This window comes from Triticum aestivum, chromosome 7B (assembly GCF_018294505.1).
Source record: "Triticum aestivum cultivar Chinese Spring chromosome 7B, IWGSC CS RefSeq v2.1, whole genome shotgun sequence".
Lineage (NCBI taxonomy): Eukaryota > Viridiplantae > Streptophyta > Magnoliopsida > Poales > Poaceae > Triticum > Triticum aestivum.
Window position 1 is genome coordinate 417,476,319 of NC_057813.1, and position 15,074 is coordinate 417,491,392.

Below are 15,074 nucleotides of genomic sequence, written 5' to 3' on the forward strand. Positions count from 1 at the left end.
TGACGATGACCGTCATACCGGATACACTAACATCAAATCCGTCCGGGCCGAATACAATCAGTCATACGCAGCCGTACTGCACCGTGACATAGCCCGACATAGAGGCGCCGCACACCCCCTCTGCTTCACTGATGAAGTGATGGATCATGAATTCCCAGAAGGGTTTAAACCCGTAAATATCGAATCATACGATGGCACCACAGACCCAGCGGTATGGATCAAAGATTTCCTTCTCCACATTCACATGGCCCGCAGATATGATCTACATGCCATCAAGTATATTCCCCTTAAGATCAAAGGACCTGCCCGGCACTGGCTAAACAGCCTGCCCGCAAATTCCATTGGCAGTTGGGAAAATATGGAAGACGCATTTCTTGACAACTTCCAGGGCACATATGTGCGACCTCCGGATGCCGATGACTTGAGCCACATTACTCAACATCCCGGAGAATCATCCAGGAAATTCTAGACTCGGTTCCTAACTAAAAAGAACCAAATAGTCGACTGTCCGAACGCCGAAGCCCTGGCGGCTTTCAAGCATAATATCCATGAGGAGTGGCTCGCCAGACACCTCGGCCAGGAGAAACCCAAGTCCATGGCATATCTTACGACACAAATGACCCGCTTTTGCGCGGGCGAGGACAGCTGGTTGGCTCGTAGTAGCACTACGCCACACTCCGGAACTACAGATGTCCGGGACAATAATGGCAAGCCATGGCGCAACAGACACAAGCGACGGAACAACGGCGACAACACCGAGGATACGGCGGTCAATGCCGGATTCAGCGGATCCAAATCCGGTCAGCGGAAGAAGCCATTCAAGCGTAACAATCAAGGACCGTCCAGTCTGGACCATATACTGGAGCGCTCGTGCCAAATTCATGGCACCCCGGACAAACCGGCCAACCACACCAACAGAGACTGCTGGGTATTCAAACAGGCCGGCAAAATAAACGCCGAAAACAAGGACAAGGGGCTGCACAGCGACGATGACGACGAGCCCCGGCGTCCAAACACGGGGGGGGGCAAAAGAAATCCCCCCCCCAGGTGAAAACGGTCAACATGATCTACGCCACCCACATCCCCAAGCGGGAATGGAAACGAGCACTACGGGACATATATGCGATGGAGCCAGTCGTCCCTAAATTCAACCCGTGGTCAACTTGTCCGATCATCTTTGATCGTAGGGATCATCCTACCAGCATCCGTCACGGCGGCTCAGCCGCACTGGTTTTAGACTCAATTATAGACGGATTTCACCTCACAAGAGTCCTTATGGACGGAGGCAGCAGCCTGAACCTACTTTATCAGGACACAGTGCGCAAAATGGGCATCGATCCTTCAAGGATTAAGCCCACCAAAACCACCTTTAAGGGTGTCATTCCTAGAGTAGAGGCCCGCTGTACGGTCTCTATAATATTGGAAGTGGTCTTCGGATCTCCGGATAACTTCCGAAGCGAAGAGTTAATCTTCGATATCGTCCCTTTCCGCAGTGTTTACCACGCACTGCTCGAGCGAACCGCATTTGCTAGATTCAATGCGGTACCACACTATGCATACCTGAAGCTCAAGATGCCAGGCCCGCGCGGGGTCATAACAGTCAACGGGAATATGCACCGCTCTCTCCGTATAGAGGAACACACTGCGGCCCTTGTGGCCGAAGTACAATGCGGCCTCCTCAGGCAAACCACCAATCCGGCGACGACAACCCCAAGCTCCGTCAAGCGAGGGCGGAACACCCCACAACAGGATCAGCAGGAACGTCAAGAGCATGACTAGCAGTCCGACCTCCGCCCAAGTCCCACCCAAGCAGCATTCGTGCCATGCATACACAATTACGCACTCAAAATACCATGGGCATAGGTGGAGGCATAGAAGTGGCTCAGTCAATGGTACGGTATTGCTTCATAACCTTTCCTTTTACACTTAAGGACATTGCTTTAGTGCAGCTTCTCCAGAAGAGCCGGATTGTCAGACTTACAGAGGAGAGGAAACCCAGGAGGTAACAGGCTTCAGGCACACCAGGAAACACCCAGGTGGAATCTATTCACGATCGTTGTTCCTGCTTTATCTATCTGTACGTAGCCCGCTCCTGGATAGGATATGTCAAATAATCCTATTTATCTCCGTGTAATGCATTCATTGTAAACATACGCTTAAACGTATTATTTATCAATGGGAGACAATATAACAGCGTCAGCTTATTATTATTTTTTATCTATTCTTTGCATTTTTTATAAATGTTTATTTGATTTTGCATCCGTACACTTTGGTACGTTGAGTTTGCCAGGGGCTTCTTATAGCGCCCCATAATATGGCAAGACAAGTCCGAACACTTTCAATAGTGCGGCACCTCGAACTTATAGCATTATATGCATCAGCTCCGAATCATGTCTTGGGTTACAGTTGGGATAGCCCGGTTTCCTTGTTTTGGTGCCTTATGTTCCGTTAATTTGGCTAAGGTAGCGCAGGGAGAACTACTGCGATCGTGCCCTGATTTTTCCGGACGAGCATCTCCGTAGAGAAAGCACAAAACTGTCCGGCATGATGTGGCGAGAGCTGGTCGCTGTTCAAGAGGTCTTAAAATCCTTAAAGTTTTTCCCGCTTTAGGCGATAATTTGGCTTTGTCCGATATAGGTGTGTATAGCGCCCCAATTCGGCCTTCCGGATTCTAGGGGCTTCGCCGAAATTTAAAATCATAGACTTCTATGGCTAAGTGAAGGTTATAAAGCCATATAGTCTGATTGCCTAGTTCACTGCGCTGGACACCTCCTTAAGGGACCAAACATTTGGAAAAAGAGTGTCCGGGTTTTCCACAAACACCCCAGTACTAGTTACACGGGGGTGGAAGCCGACGACTGGCCTACTTTCAGAATTTGATAAACAGCCGCACAGAAGGTAAAATTTTAAATCACAAAAGCGCTACATAGCGCAAGTAACTTCGTCTTTAAATTACAAACATGACAGAAGTGAATTCATTCAAAAGTTATCTCTTTCGTACATTCATCGGCCATGAGGCAAGCACCCTTCATAACGCCATCATAATACTTCTCGGGGACGCGATGCGGCTTGCCCTCCGGCGGCCCATCCTTCACCAGCTTCTCCGCATCCAACTTGCCCCAATGCACCTTGGCGCGGGCAAGGGCCCGACGGGCACCCTCAATACAAACGGATCGCTTGATGACTTCCAATCGCGGATAGGAATCCACCATCCGCTTGATCAGGCCGAAGTAGCTGGTGGACAGAAGCTCGCGAGGCCATAGCCGGACTATGAGATATTTCATAGCCACTTCAGCCGCCTTGTGGAGTTCGACCAACTGCTTCATTTGGTCACTCAGAGGCGTTGCATGTTCGGCCCCAGCGTACTGGGACCAGAACAACTTCTCCGTTGAGCTCCCCTCCTAGGCACGATAGAACTCCGCGGCATCTGATACGCTGCGTGGCAGGTCTGCGAATGCCCCTGGAGAGCTCCGGATTCGAGTAAGTAAAAGAAACGCCTCCTCCACATGTTTACTTTGCATAAAAAATTTCTTACCCGCCGCTATTTTCTTGGCCTCCTGGATCTCTTGCTGAGCCCTCTCAGCTTCGGCCTTGGCGTCTTTCATATTAGTAAGGGCCTTAGCAAGCTCAGCCTCTTTTTCTTTAAGCTCCCGCTCCGCAGACTCGAGCTTCTTGCCGAGCTCCCGGAGCTCTTCTTGTACCTCGCCCACTCGGGCCTCTTGCTTTTCGCGCTCCTTGAGTTCCAAGGCCGCTTTGTGTTCGGCCTCGGACAGCGCCTTCTTGAGAGACGCCACTTCGGTGGTGGCCTCTGTTACCATATCACGACGTCTCGTTGTTAGCATAATCAAATTTTCTTTGCTATTTATTATAGAAAGAGGGGGAATCATTTACCTTTGCTCTCCTCGAGATGCCTCCTCGCGAGGCCGAGCTGTCCCTGTGCCTACTCTAAATCTTGCGTTAGGCCGGCGATTTCGGTCGTGCGAGCAGCAGCGGCCAGCAGCACAGCCTGTTTATTTACATTCAAAATTATTGTCAGACTCCTGCGGATTATAATTGACCCTCCATTTGGTTTTTCTTTTCGAACACCAAACAGAGTATCAGGGGCTACTACCTATTGGGTGGTAACTTCACATATTTTTACTGCTTACCTCAAAGCCTGTTAGGAGGCTGGTGCAGGCTTCGGTTAGTCCACCCTTGGCGGACGAAACCTTCTGGATCACCGCACTCATGAGAGTACGGTGCTCTCCATCTAGGGAAGCGCTGCGAAGCGCTTCCAGCAGACAATCCGGCGCCTGGGGCACAATGGAAGTCCTTGATACAGACGGCCCTCCCTCCATAACGAGGGGTTGCCCGCCTAAGTCCGGAACCACAGAAGGCTCCGGAACAGTGTTCGGCTGAGAGCCCGGCTTACCGTGGCTCTCATCAACACGATCCGCGGGGACCTTGAACCCCGCGAGTCCGACGTCTGGGACGCCGCCTTGAGGCACCTCCAGTGCCACCTCCGCCATCGTCGGGAGCCTTCGGGACAGCACCTCCGTGTCATCCGCAGGTCGAGGAGACGTGGCCATCGGGAGTGAGTTCATTGCTGACTCACTCAAGGACCCATATGAAGACGACACTTCAGGATGGACCCTGGCTGGACTGCACACAAGTTCGGCATTGTAAACAAAATTATGATGACGAAATTACGATTGAGTGCGGACACTTACGATCGCACAAGGGGCTTCTTCCTGGGCAGCCACCCTTCCTCGCTATCGGCGGCGGTGGCGGAGTAGTCTGGAAGGGATGCCTTTCCCTTCTTGGACGTCCCAATCTCCCCCACCGGGGCGGCCTTCCTCTTCTTCCCTCCCCTGACACGGGGAGGTGGTGTTTCTCCTTGCTCCTCCTCGCCTCCATGGGAGGAATCTGCCTCATTGTCATCGGACGACAAGGGTATGATGGCCTTGCGCCGGGAGCCTCTCCTGGCCCCCTGGTTCGCCGTCTCTGGCCCCCCATCCTTTCCAGACGGGGCGGCCTCCTCCTCTTCCTCTTCTTCTTCCCCTTCGGGGGTGGAATGCGTCTCGTCGTCTTCGGACGAGGCTTGCGCAACCTTACTTCGGAGACCCTTTCGGGTCCCCGGGGCCTTCTTATCAGCCTTCTTCTCCGGCCCCTTATAGGGTGCCGGTGAAGGAAATATGCCCTAGAGGCAATGATAAAGTTATTATTTATTTCCTTATATCATGATAAATGTTTATTATTCATGCTAGAATTGTATTAACCGGAAACATGATACATGTGTGAATACATAGACAAACATATAGTCACTAGTATGCCTCTACTTGACTAGCTCATTAATCAAAGATGGTTATGTTTCCTAACCATAGACATGTGTTGTCATTTGATTAATGGGATCACATCATTAGGAGAATGATGTGATTGACATGACCCATCCCGTTAGCTTAGCACTTGATCGTTTAGTATTCTGCTATTGCTTTCTTCATGACTTATACATGTTCCTGTAACTATGAGAATTATGCAACTCCCGTTTACCGGAGGAACACTTTGGGTACTACCATACGTCACAACGTAACTGGGTGATTATAAATGAGTACTACAGGTGTCTCCGAAGGTACATGTTGAGTTGGCGTATTTCAAGATTAGGTTTTGTCACTCCGATTATCGGAGAGGTATCTCTGGGCCCTCTCGGTAATACTCATCACTTAAGCCTTGCAAGCATTATAACTAATAAGTTAGTTATGAGATAACGTATTATAGAACGAGTAAATAGACTTGCCGGTAACGAGATTGAACCAGGTATTGGATACCGACGATCAAATCTCGGGCAAGTAACATACCGATGACAAAGGGAACAACGTATGTTGTTATGCGGTTTGACCGATAAAGATCTTCGTAGAATATGTAGGAACCAATATGGGCATCCAGGTCCCGCTATTGGTTATTGACCGAGAATGGTTTTAGGTCATGTCTACATAGTTCTCGAACCCGTAGGGTCCGCACGCTTAACGTTTCGATGACAGTTTTATTATGAGTTTATAAGTTTTGATGTACCGAAGTTTGTTCGGAGTCCCGGATGTGATCACGGACATGACGAGGAGTCTCGGAATGGTCGAGACATAAAGATTGATATATTGGAAGCCTATGTTTGGACATCGGAATGGTTCCGGGTGAAATCGGCATTTTACCGGAGTACCGGGAGGTTACCGGAACCCCCCGGGGGGTTGATGGGCCTACATGGGCCACGAGGGAGAAGAGGGAAGGAGCCAGGAGGGGGTCGCGCGCCCCTCCCCCTCCTAGTCCGAATAGGACAAGGGAAGGGGGGCGGCGCCCCCCCCCCTTTCCTTCCCCTCTTCCTCCTCTTTCCCCCCCTTCTCCTACGAAACGAGGGAGTCCTACTCCCGGTGGGAGTAGGACTCCCCCCCTTGGCGCGCCCTCTAGGCCGGCCGCCTCCTCCCCCTGGCTCCTTTATATACGGGGGCAGGGGGCACCCCAAAGACACACAAGTTGATCTACGGATCGTTCCTTAGCCGTGTGCGGTGCCCCCTTCCACCATATTCCACCTCGGTCATATCGTCGCGGAGTTTAGGCGAAGCCCTGCGCCGGTAGAACATCATCATCGTCACCACGCCGTCGTGCTGACGGAACTCATCTCCGGAGCCTTTGTTGGATCGGAGGACCGGAGATCGTCATCGAGCTGAACGTGTGTTGAACTCGGAGGCCCCGTATGTTTGGTGCTTGGATCAGTCGGATCGTGAAGACGTACGACTACATCAACCGCGTTGTGCTAACGCTTCTGCTTACGGTCTACGAGGGTACGTGGACGAACACTCTCCCCTCTCGTTGCTATATCATCACCATGATCTTGCGTGTGCGTAGGAAATTTTTTGAAATTACTACGTTCCCCAACAGTGGCATCCGAGCCTAGGTTTTATGCGTTGATGTTATATGCACGAGTAGAACATAAGTGAGTTGTGGGCGATACAAGTCATACTGCTTACTAGTATGTCATACTTTGGTTCGGCGGTATTGTGAGATGAAGCGGCCCGGACCGACATTACGCGTACGCTTACGCGAGACTGGTTTCACCGTTACGAGCACTCGTGCTTAAAGGTGACTGGCGGGTGTCTGTCTCTCTCACTTTAGCTGAATCGAGTATGGCTACACCCGGTCCTTGCGAAGGTTAAAACCGCACCAACTTGACGAACTATCGTTGTGGTTTTTGATGCGTAGGTAAGAACGGTTCTTGCTAAGCCCGTAGCAGCCACGTAAAATTTGCAACAACAAAGTAGAGGACGTCTAACTTGTTTTTGCAGGGCATGTTGTGATGTGATATGGTCAAGACGTGATGCTATATTTTATTGTATGAGATGATCATGTTTTGTAACCGAAGTTATCGGCAACTGGCAGGAGCCATATGGTTGTCGCTTTATTGTATGAAATGCAAACGCCCTGTAATTGCTTTACTTTATCACTAAGCGGTAGCGATAGTCGTAGAAGCAATAGATGGCGTAACGACAACGATGCTACGATGGAGATCAAGGTGTCGCGCCGGTGACGATGGTGATCATGACGGTGCTTCAAAGATGGAGATCACAAGCACAAGATGATGATGGCCATATCATATCACTTATATTGATTGCATGTGATGTTTATCCTTTATGCATCTTATCTTGCTTTGATTGACGGTAGCATTTTAAGATGATCTCTCACTAATTATCAAGAAGTGTTCTCCCTGAGTATGCACCGTTGCGAAAGTTCTTCGTGCTGAGACACCACGTGATGATCGGGTGTGATAGGCTCTACGTTCAAATACAACGGGTGCAAAACAGTTGCACACGCGGAATACTCAGGTTATAATTGACGAGCCTAGCATATACAGATATGGCCTCGGAACACGGAGACCGAAAGGTCGAGCGTGAATCATATAGTAGATATGATCAACATAGCGATGTTCACCATTGAAACTACTCCATCTCACGTGATGATCGGACATGGTTTGGTTGATTTGGATCACGTGATCACTTAGATGACTAGAGAGATGTCTGCCTAAGTGGGAGTTCTTAAGTAATATGATTAATTGAACTTAAATTTATCATGAACTTAGTACCTGATAGTATCTTGCTTGTCTATGTTTGTTTGTAGATAGATGGCTCGTGTTGTTGTTCCGTTGAATTTTAATGCGTTCCTTGAGAAAGCAAAGTTGAAAGATGATGGTAGCAATTACACGGACTGGGTCCGTAACCTGAGGATTATCCTCATTGCTGCACAGAAAAGTTACGTCCTGGAAGCACCACTGGGTGCCAGGCCTGCTGCTGATGCAACTGACGACGTTAAGAACGTCTGGCAGAGCAAAGCTGATGACTACTCTATAGTTCAGTGTGCCATGCTTTACGGCTTAGAACCGGGCCTTCAACGATGTTTTGAACGTCATGGAGCATATGAGATGTTTCAGGAGTTGAAGTTAATATTTCAAGCAAATGCCCGGATTGAGAGATATGAAGTCTCCAATAAGTTCTATAGTTGCAAGATGGAGGAGAATAGTTCTGTCAGTGAACACATACTCAAAATGTCTGGGTATAATAATCACTTGATTCAACTGGGAGTTAATCTTCCTGTTGATAGTGTCATTGACAGAATTCTCCAATCACTGCCACCAAGCTACAAGAGCTTCGTAATGAACTATAATATGCAAGGGATGAACAAGACTATTACCGAGCTCTTCGCGATGCTGAAAGCCGTGGAGGTAGAAATCAAGAAGGAGCATCAAGTGTTGATGGTTAACAAAACCACTAGTTTCAAGAAGAAGGGCAAAGGGAAGAAGAAGGGGAACTTCAAAAAGAACGGCAAGCAAGTTGCTGCTCAAGAGAAGAAACCCAACTCTGGACCTAAGCCTGAAACTGAGTGCTTCTACTGCAAGCAGACTGGACACTGGAAGCGGAACTGCCCCAAGTATTTGGCGGATAAGAAGGATGGCAAAGTGAACAAAGGTATATGTGATATACATGTTATTGATGTGTACCTTACTAATGCTCGCAGTAGCACCTGGGTATTTGATACTAGTTCTATTGCTAATATTTGCAACTCGAAACAGGGACTACAGATTAAGCAAAGATTAGCTAAGGACGAGGTGACGATGCGCGTGGGAAATGGTTCCAAAGTCGATGTGATCGCGGTCGGCACGCTACCTCTACATCTACCATCGGGATTAGTATTAGACCTAAATAATTGTTATTTGGTGCCAGTGTTGAGAATGAACATTATATCTGGATCTTGTTTGATGCGTGACGGTTATTCATTTAAATCAGAGAATAATGGTTGTTCTATTTATATGAGTAATATCTTTTATGGTCATGCACCCTTGAAGAGTGGTCTATTTTTATTGAATCTCGATAGTAGTGATACACATATTCATAGTGTTGAAACCAAAAGATGCAGAGTTGATAATGATAGTGCAACTTATTTGTGGCACTGCCGTTTAGGTCATATCGGTGTAAAACGCATGAAGAAACTCCATACTGATGGGCTTTTGGAATCACTTGATTATGAATCACTTGGTACTTGCGAACCGTGCCTTATGGGCAAGATGACTAAAACGCCGTTCTCCGGTACTATGGAGAGAGCAACAGATTTGTTGGAGATCATACATACAGATGTATGTGGTCCAATGAATGTTGAGGCTCGTGGCGGATATCGTTATTTTCTCACCTTCACAGATGATTTAAGCAGATATGGGTATATCTACTTAATGAAACACAAGTCTGAAACATTTGAAAAGTTCAAAGAATTTCAGAGTGAAGTGGAAAATCATCGTAACAAGAAAATAAAGTTTCTACGATCTGATCGTGGAGGAGAATATTTGAGTTACGAGTTTGGTCTACACTTGAAACAATGCGGGATAGTCTCGCAACTCACGCCACCTGGAACACCACAACGAAATGGTGTGTCCGAGCGTCGTAATCGTACATTACTTGATATAGTGCGATCTATGATGTCTCTTACTGATTTACCGCTATCGTTTTGGGGTTATGCTTTAGAGACGGCCGCATTCACGTTAAATAGGGCACCATCAAAATCCGTTGAGACGACACCTTATGAACTGTGGTTTGGCAAGAAACCAAAGTTGTCATTTCTTAAAGTTTGGGACTGCGATGCTTATGTGAAGAAACTCCAACCAGATAAGCTCGAACCCAAATCGGAGAAATGTGTCTTCATAGGATACCCAAAGGAGACTATTGGGTACACCTTCTATCACTGATCTGAGGGCAAGATTTTCGTTGCTAAATTCGGATCCTTTCTAGAGAAGGAGTTTCTCTCGAAAGAAGTGAGTGGGAGGAAAGTAGAACTTGACGAGATAATTGTATCTACTCCCTTATTGGAAAGTAGTTCATCACAAGAACCGGTTCCTGTGACAACTACACCAATCAGTGAGGAAGCTAATGATATTGATCATGAAACTTCAGATCAAGTTTCTACAGAACCTCGTAGGTCTACCAGAGTAAGATCCGCACTAGAGTGGTACGGTAATCCTATTCTGGAAGTCATGTTACTTGACCATGATGAACCTACGAACTATGAGGAAGCGATGATGAGCCCAGATTCCGCAAAATGGCTAGAGGCCATGAAATCTGAGATGGGATCCATGTATGAAAACAAAGTATGGACTTTGGTTGACTTGCCCGATGATCGGCAAGCTATTGAGAATAAATGGATTTTTAAGAAGAAGACTGACGCTGATGGTAATGTAACTATCTATAAAGCTCGACTTGTTGCGAAAGGTTTTCGAAAAGTTCAAGGGGTTGACTACGATGAGACTTTCTCACCCGTAGTGATGCTTAAGTCTGTCCGAATCATGTTAGCTATTGCTGCATTTCATGATTATGAAATTTGGCAAATGGATGTCAAGACTGCATTCTTGAATGGATTTCTAGAAGAAGAGTTGTATATGATGCAGCCGGAAGGTTTTGTTGATCCAAAAGGTGCTAACAAAGTGTGCAAGCTCCAGCGTTCCATTTAAGGACTGGTGCAAGCATCTCAGAGTTGGAATAAACGCTTTGATAGAGTGATCATAGCATATGGTTTTACACAGACTTTTGGAGAAGCCTGTATTTACAAGAAAGTGAGTGGGAGCTCTGTAGCATTTCTAGTTTTATATGTAGATGACATATTGTTAATTGGAAATGATATAGAATTTCTGGATAACATAAAGGGATACTTGAATAAAAGTTTTTCAATGAAAGACCTCGGTGAAGCTGCTTATATATTGGGCATCAAGATCTATAGAGATAGATCAAGACGCTTAATAGGACTTTCACAAAGCACATACCTTGACAAAATTTTGAAAGAGTTCAAAATGGATCAGGCAAAGAAAGGATTCTTGCCTGTGCTACAAGGTGTGAAGTTGAGTCAAACTCAATGCCCGACCACAGCAGAAGATAGAGATAAAATGAAAGATGTTCCCTATGCTTCAGCCATAGGCTCTATCATGTATGCAATGTTGTGTACCAGACCTAACGTATGCTTAGCAATAAGCTTGGCAGGAAGGTACCAAAGTAATCCAGGAGTGGATCACTGGACAGCGGTCAAGAACATCCTGAAATACCTGAAAAGGACTAAGGATATGTTTCTCGTATATGGAGGTGACAAAGAGCTAGTCGTAAAAGGTTACGTCGATGCAAGCTTTGACACTGATCCGGACGATTCTAAATCGCAAACCGGATACGTGTTTATATTAAACGATGGAGCTGTAAGTTGGTGCAGTTCTAAACAAAGCGTCGTGGCGGGATCTACATGTGAAGCGGAGTACATAGCTGCTTCTGAAGGAGTTCATTTCCGATCTAGGTGTCATACCTAGTGCATCGGGACCAATGAAGATCTTCTGTGACAATACTGGTGCAATTGCCTTGGCAAAGGAATCCAGATTTCACAAGAGGACCAAGCACATCAAGAGACGCTTCAACTCCATTCGGGACCAAGTCCAAGTGGGAGACATAGATATTTTCAAGATACATATGGATCTGAATGTTGCAGACCCATTGACTAAGCCTCTCTCACGAGCAAAACATGATCAGCACCAAGACTCCATGGGTGTTAGAATCATTACTATGTAATCTAGATTATTGACTCTAGTGCAAGTGGGAGACTGAAGGAAATATGCCCTAGAGGCAATAATAAAGTTATTATTTATTTCCTTATATCATGATAAATGTTTATTATTCATGCTAGAATTGTATTAACCGGAAACATGATACATGTGTGAATACATAGACAAACATATAGTCACTAGTATGCCTCTACTTGACTAGCTCATTAATCAAAGATGGTTATGTTTCCTAACCATAGACATGTGTTGTCATTTGATTAATGGGATCACATCATTAGGAGAATGATGTGATTGACATGACCCATCCCGTTAGCTTAGCACTTGATCGTTTAGTATTCTGCTATTGCTTTCTTCATGACTTATACATGTTCCTGTAACTATGAGAATTATGCAACTCCCGTTTACCGGAGGAACACTTTGGGTACTACCAAACGTCACAACGTAACTGGGTGATTATAAAGGAGTACTACAGGTGTCTCCGAAGGTATATGTTGAGTTGGCGTATTTCGAGATTAGGTTTTGTCACTCCGATTGTCGGAGAGGTATCTCTGGGCCCTCTCGGTAATACTCATCACTTAAGCCTTGCAAGCATTATAACTAATAAGTTAGTTATGAGATAACGTATTACAGAACGAGTAAAGAGACTTGCCGGTAACGAGATTGAACTAGGTATTGGATACCGACGATCAAATCTCGGGCAAGTAACATACCGATGACAAAGGGAATAACGTATGTTGTTATGCGGTTTGACCGATAAAGATCTTCGTAGAATATGTAGGAACCAATATGGGCATCCAGGTCCCGCTATTGGTTATTGACCGAGAATGGTTTTAGGTCATGTCTACATAGTTCTCGAACCCGTAGGGTCCGCACGCTTAACGTTTCGATGACAGTTTTATTATGAGTTTATAAGTTTTGATGTACCGAAGTTTGTTCGGAGTCCCAGGTGTGATCACGGACATGACGAGGAGTCTCGGAATGGTCGAGACATAAAGATTGATATATTGGAAGCCTATGTTTGGACATCGGAATGGTTTCGGGTGAAATCGGCATTTTACCGGAGTACCGAGAGGTTACTGGAACCCCCCGGGGGGTTGATGGGCCTACATGGGCCACGAGGGAGAAGAGGGAAGGAGCCAGGAGGGGGCCGCGCGCCCCTCCCCCTCCTAGTCCGAATAGGATAAGGGAAGGGGGCGGCGCCCCCCCTTTCCTTCCCCTCTTCCTCCTCTTTCCCCCCTGCTCCTACTCCTACTTGGAAAGAGGGAGTCCTACTCCCGGTGGGAGTAGGACTCCCCCCCTTGGAGCGCCCTCTAGGCCGGCCGCCTCCTCCCCCCTGGCTCCTTTATATACGGGGGCGGGGGGCACCCCAAAGACACACAAGTTGATCTACAGATCGTTCCTTAGCCGTGTGCGGTGCCCCCTTCCACCATATTCCACCTCGGTCATATCGCCGCGGAGTTTAGGCGAAGCCCTGCGCCGGTAGAACATCATCATCGTCACCACGCCGTCGTGCTGACGGAACTCATCTCCGGAGCCTTTGCTGGATCGGAGGACCGGAGATCGTCATCGAGCTGAACGTGTGCTGAACTCGGAGGCCCCGTACGTTCGGTGCTTGGATCGGTCGGATCGTGAAGACGTACGACTACATCAACCGCGTTGTGCTAACGCTTCCGCTTATGGTCTACGGGGGTACGTGGACGAACGCTCTCCCCTCTCGTTGCTATATCATCACCATGATCTTGCGTGTGCGTAGGAATTTTTTGAAATTACTACGTTCCCCAACAGCCGGGACCAGCATCTTCGTCAGAAGATCATTGGCTGGGCTTTCTGGCAATGGAGTCGGACTGTCGATCCGCTCCGATGTCTCCACATACTCCTAAGAGCAAATATACACAATCACTTAGGAATTTTCCATAAATACATTGGGAAGAACCGGACCTGGTGGCGGCCTGAGAACTCACCTGGGTAGGGTGCCGTGCGGCGTGGAGCCCGCGGTCCTCAGTTATAAGAGGAGGTACTTCGGTGTCCTTGAATAGCGCCTTCCACACGTCCTTGTGCTTCATGCTGTAGAGCCTCTGAAGCGTCTGGTGTTCGGCTGGGTCAAACTCCCACAGATTGAATGCCCGCCTTTGGCACGGTATAATCCGGCGAATGAGCATGACTGGGGTCACGTTGACAAGCTTGATGTTCTTGTCCTTCATGCCCATGATGCAGTTGATGAGTCCGGTCAGCTCTGCTGATTCGCCCCATAGTAGGCCCTTCTGTTCCCAGGAGGTGAGTCGCATAGGGGTTCCAGATCGGAACTCGGGGGCCGCCGCCCAGTTGGCGTCACGCGGCTCGGTGATGTAGAACCATCCCGATTGCCACCCCTTCATGGTTTCCGCAAAGGAACCTTCAGGCCAGGTGACATTAGGCATTTTGCCCACCATGGCTCCTCCGCACTCCGCTTGTTGGCCACTCACGATCTTTGGCTTCACGCAGAAGATTTGCAGCCACAAGCCGAAATGAGGCTTGATGCGGAGGAAAGCCTCGCATACGACGATGAACGCCGAGATGTTGAGGACGAAGTTCGGAGCTAGATCATGAAAGTCTAGCCCGTAGTAGAACATGAGCCCGCGGACGAAGGGGTGGAGTGGAAACCCCAGTCCACAGACGAAGTGGGCCAGGAACACGACCATCTCGTGGGGTCCTGGAGTTGGAATGACCTGCCCCTCGTCTGGTAGCCGGTGCACTATATCTGCGGCCAAGTATCCGGCCGCTCGGAGATTCGTGATCTTCTTCTCCGTCACGGTGGAAACCACCCACTTGCCTCCTGCTCCGGACATGACTAACTGTGCGGAGAAAACCTGGGCTAGGGCGTTGGAGCTCGAGGGGGCAAGAGTATGCGAGGGAGGAAGAAGGCGTGGGTAAGAATGGGGAACTCTTATCCCTTTATAGAGGCGACGAAAGCGGTGCGCCTCCCCACTAGCCTGTTAAG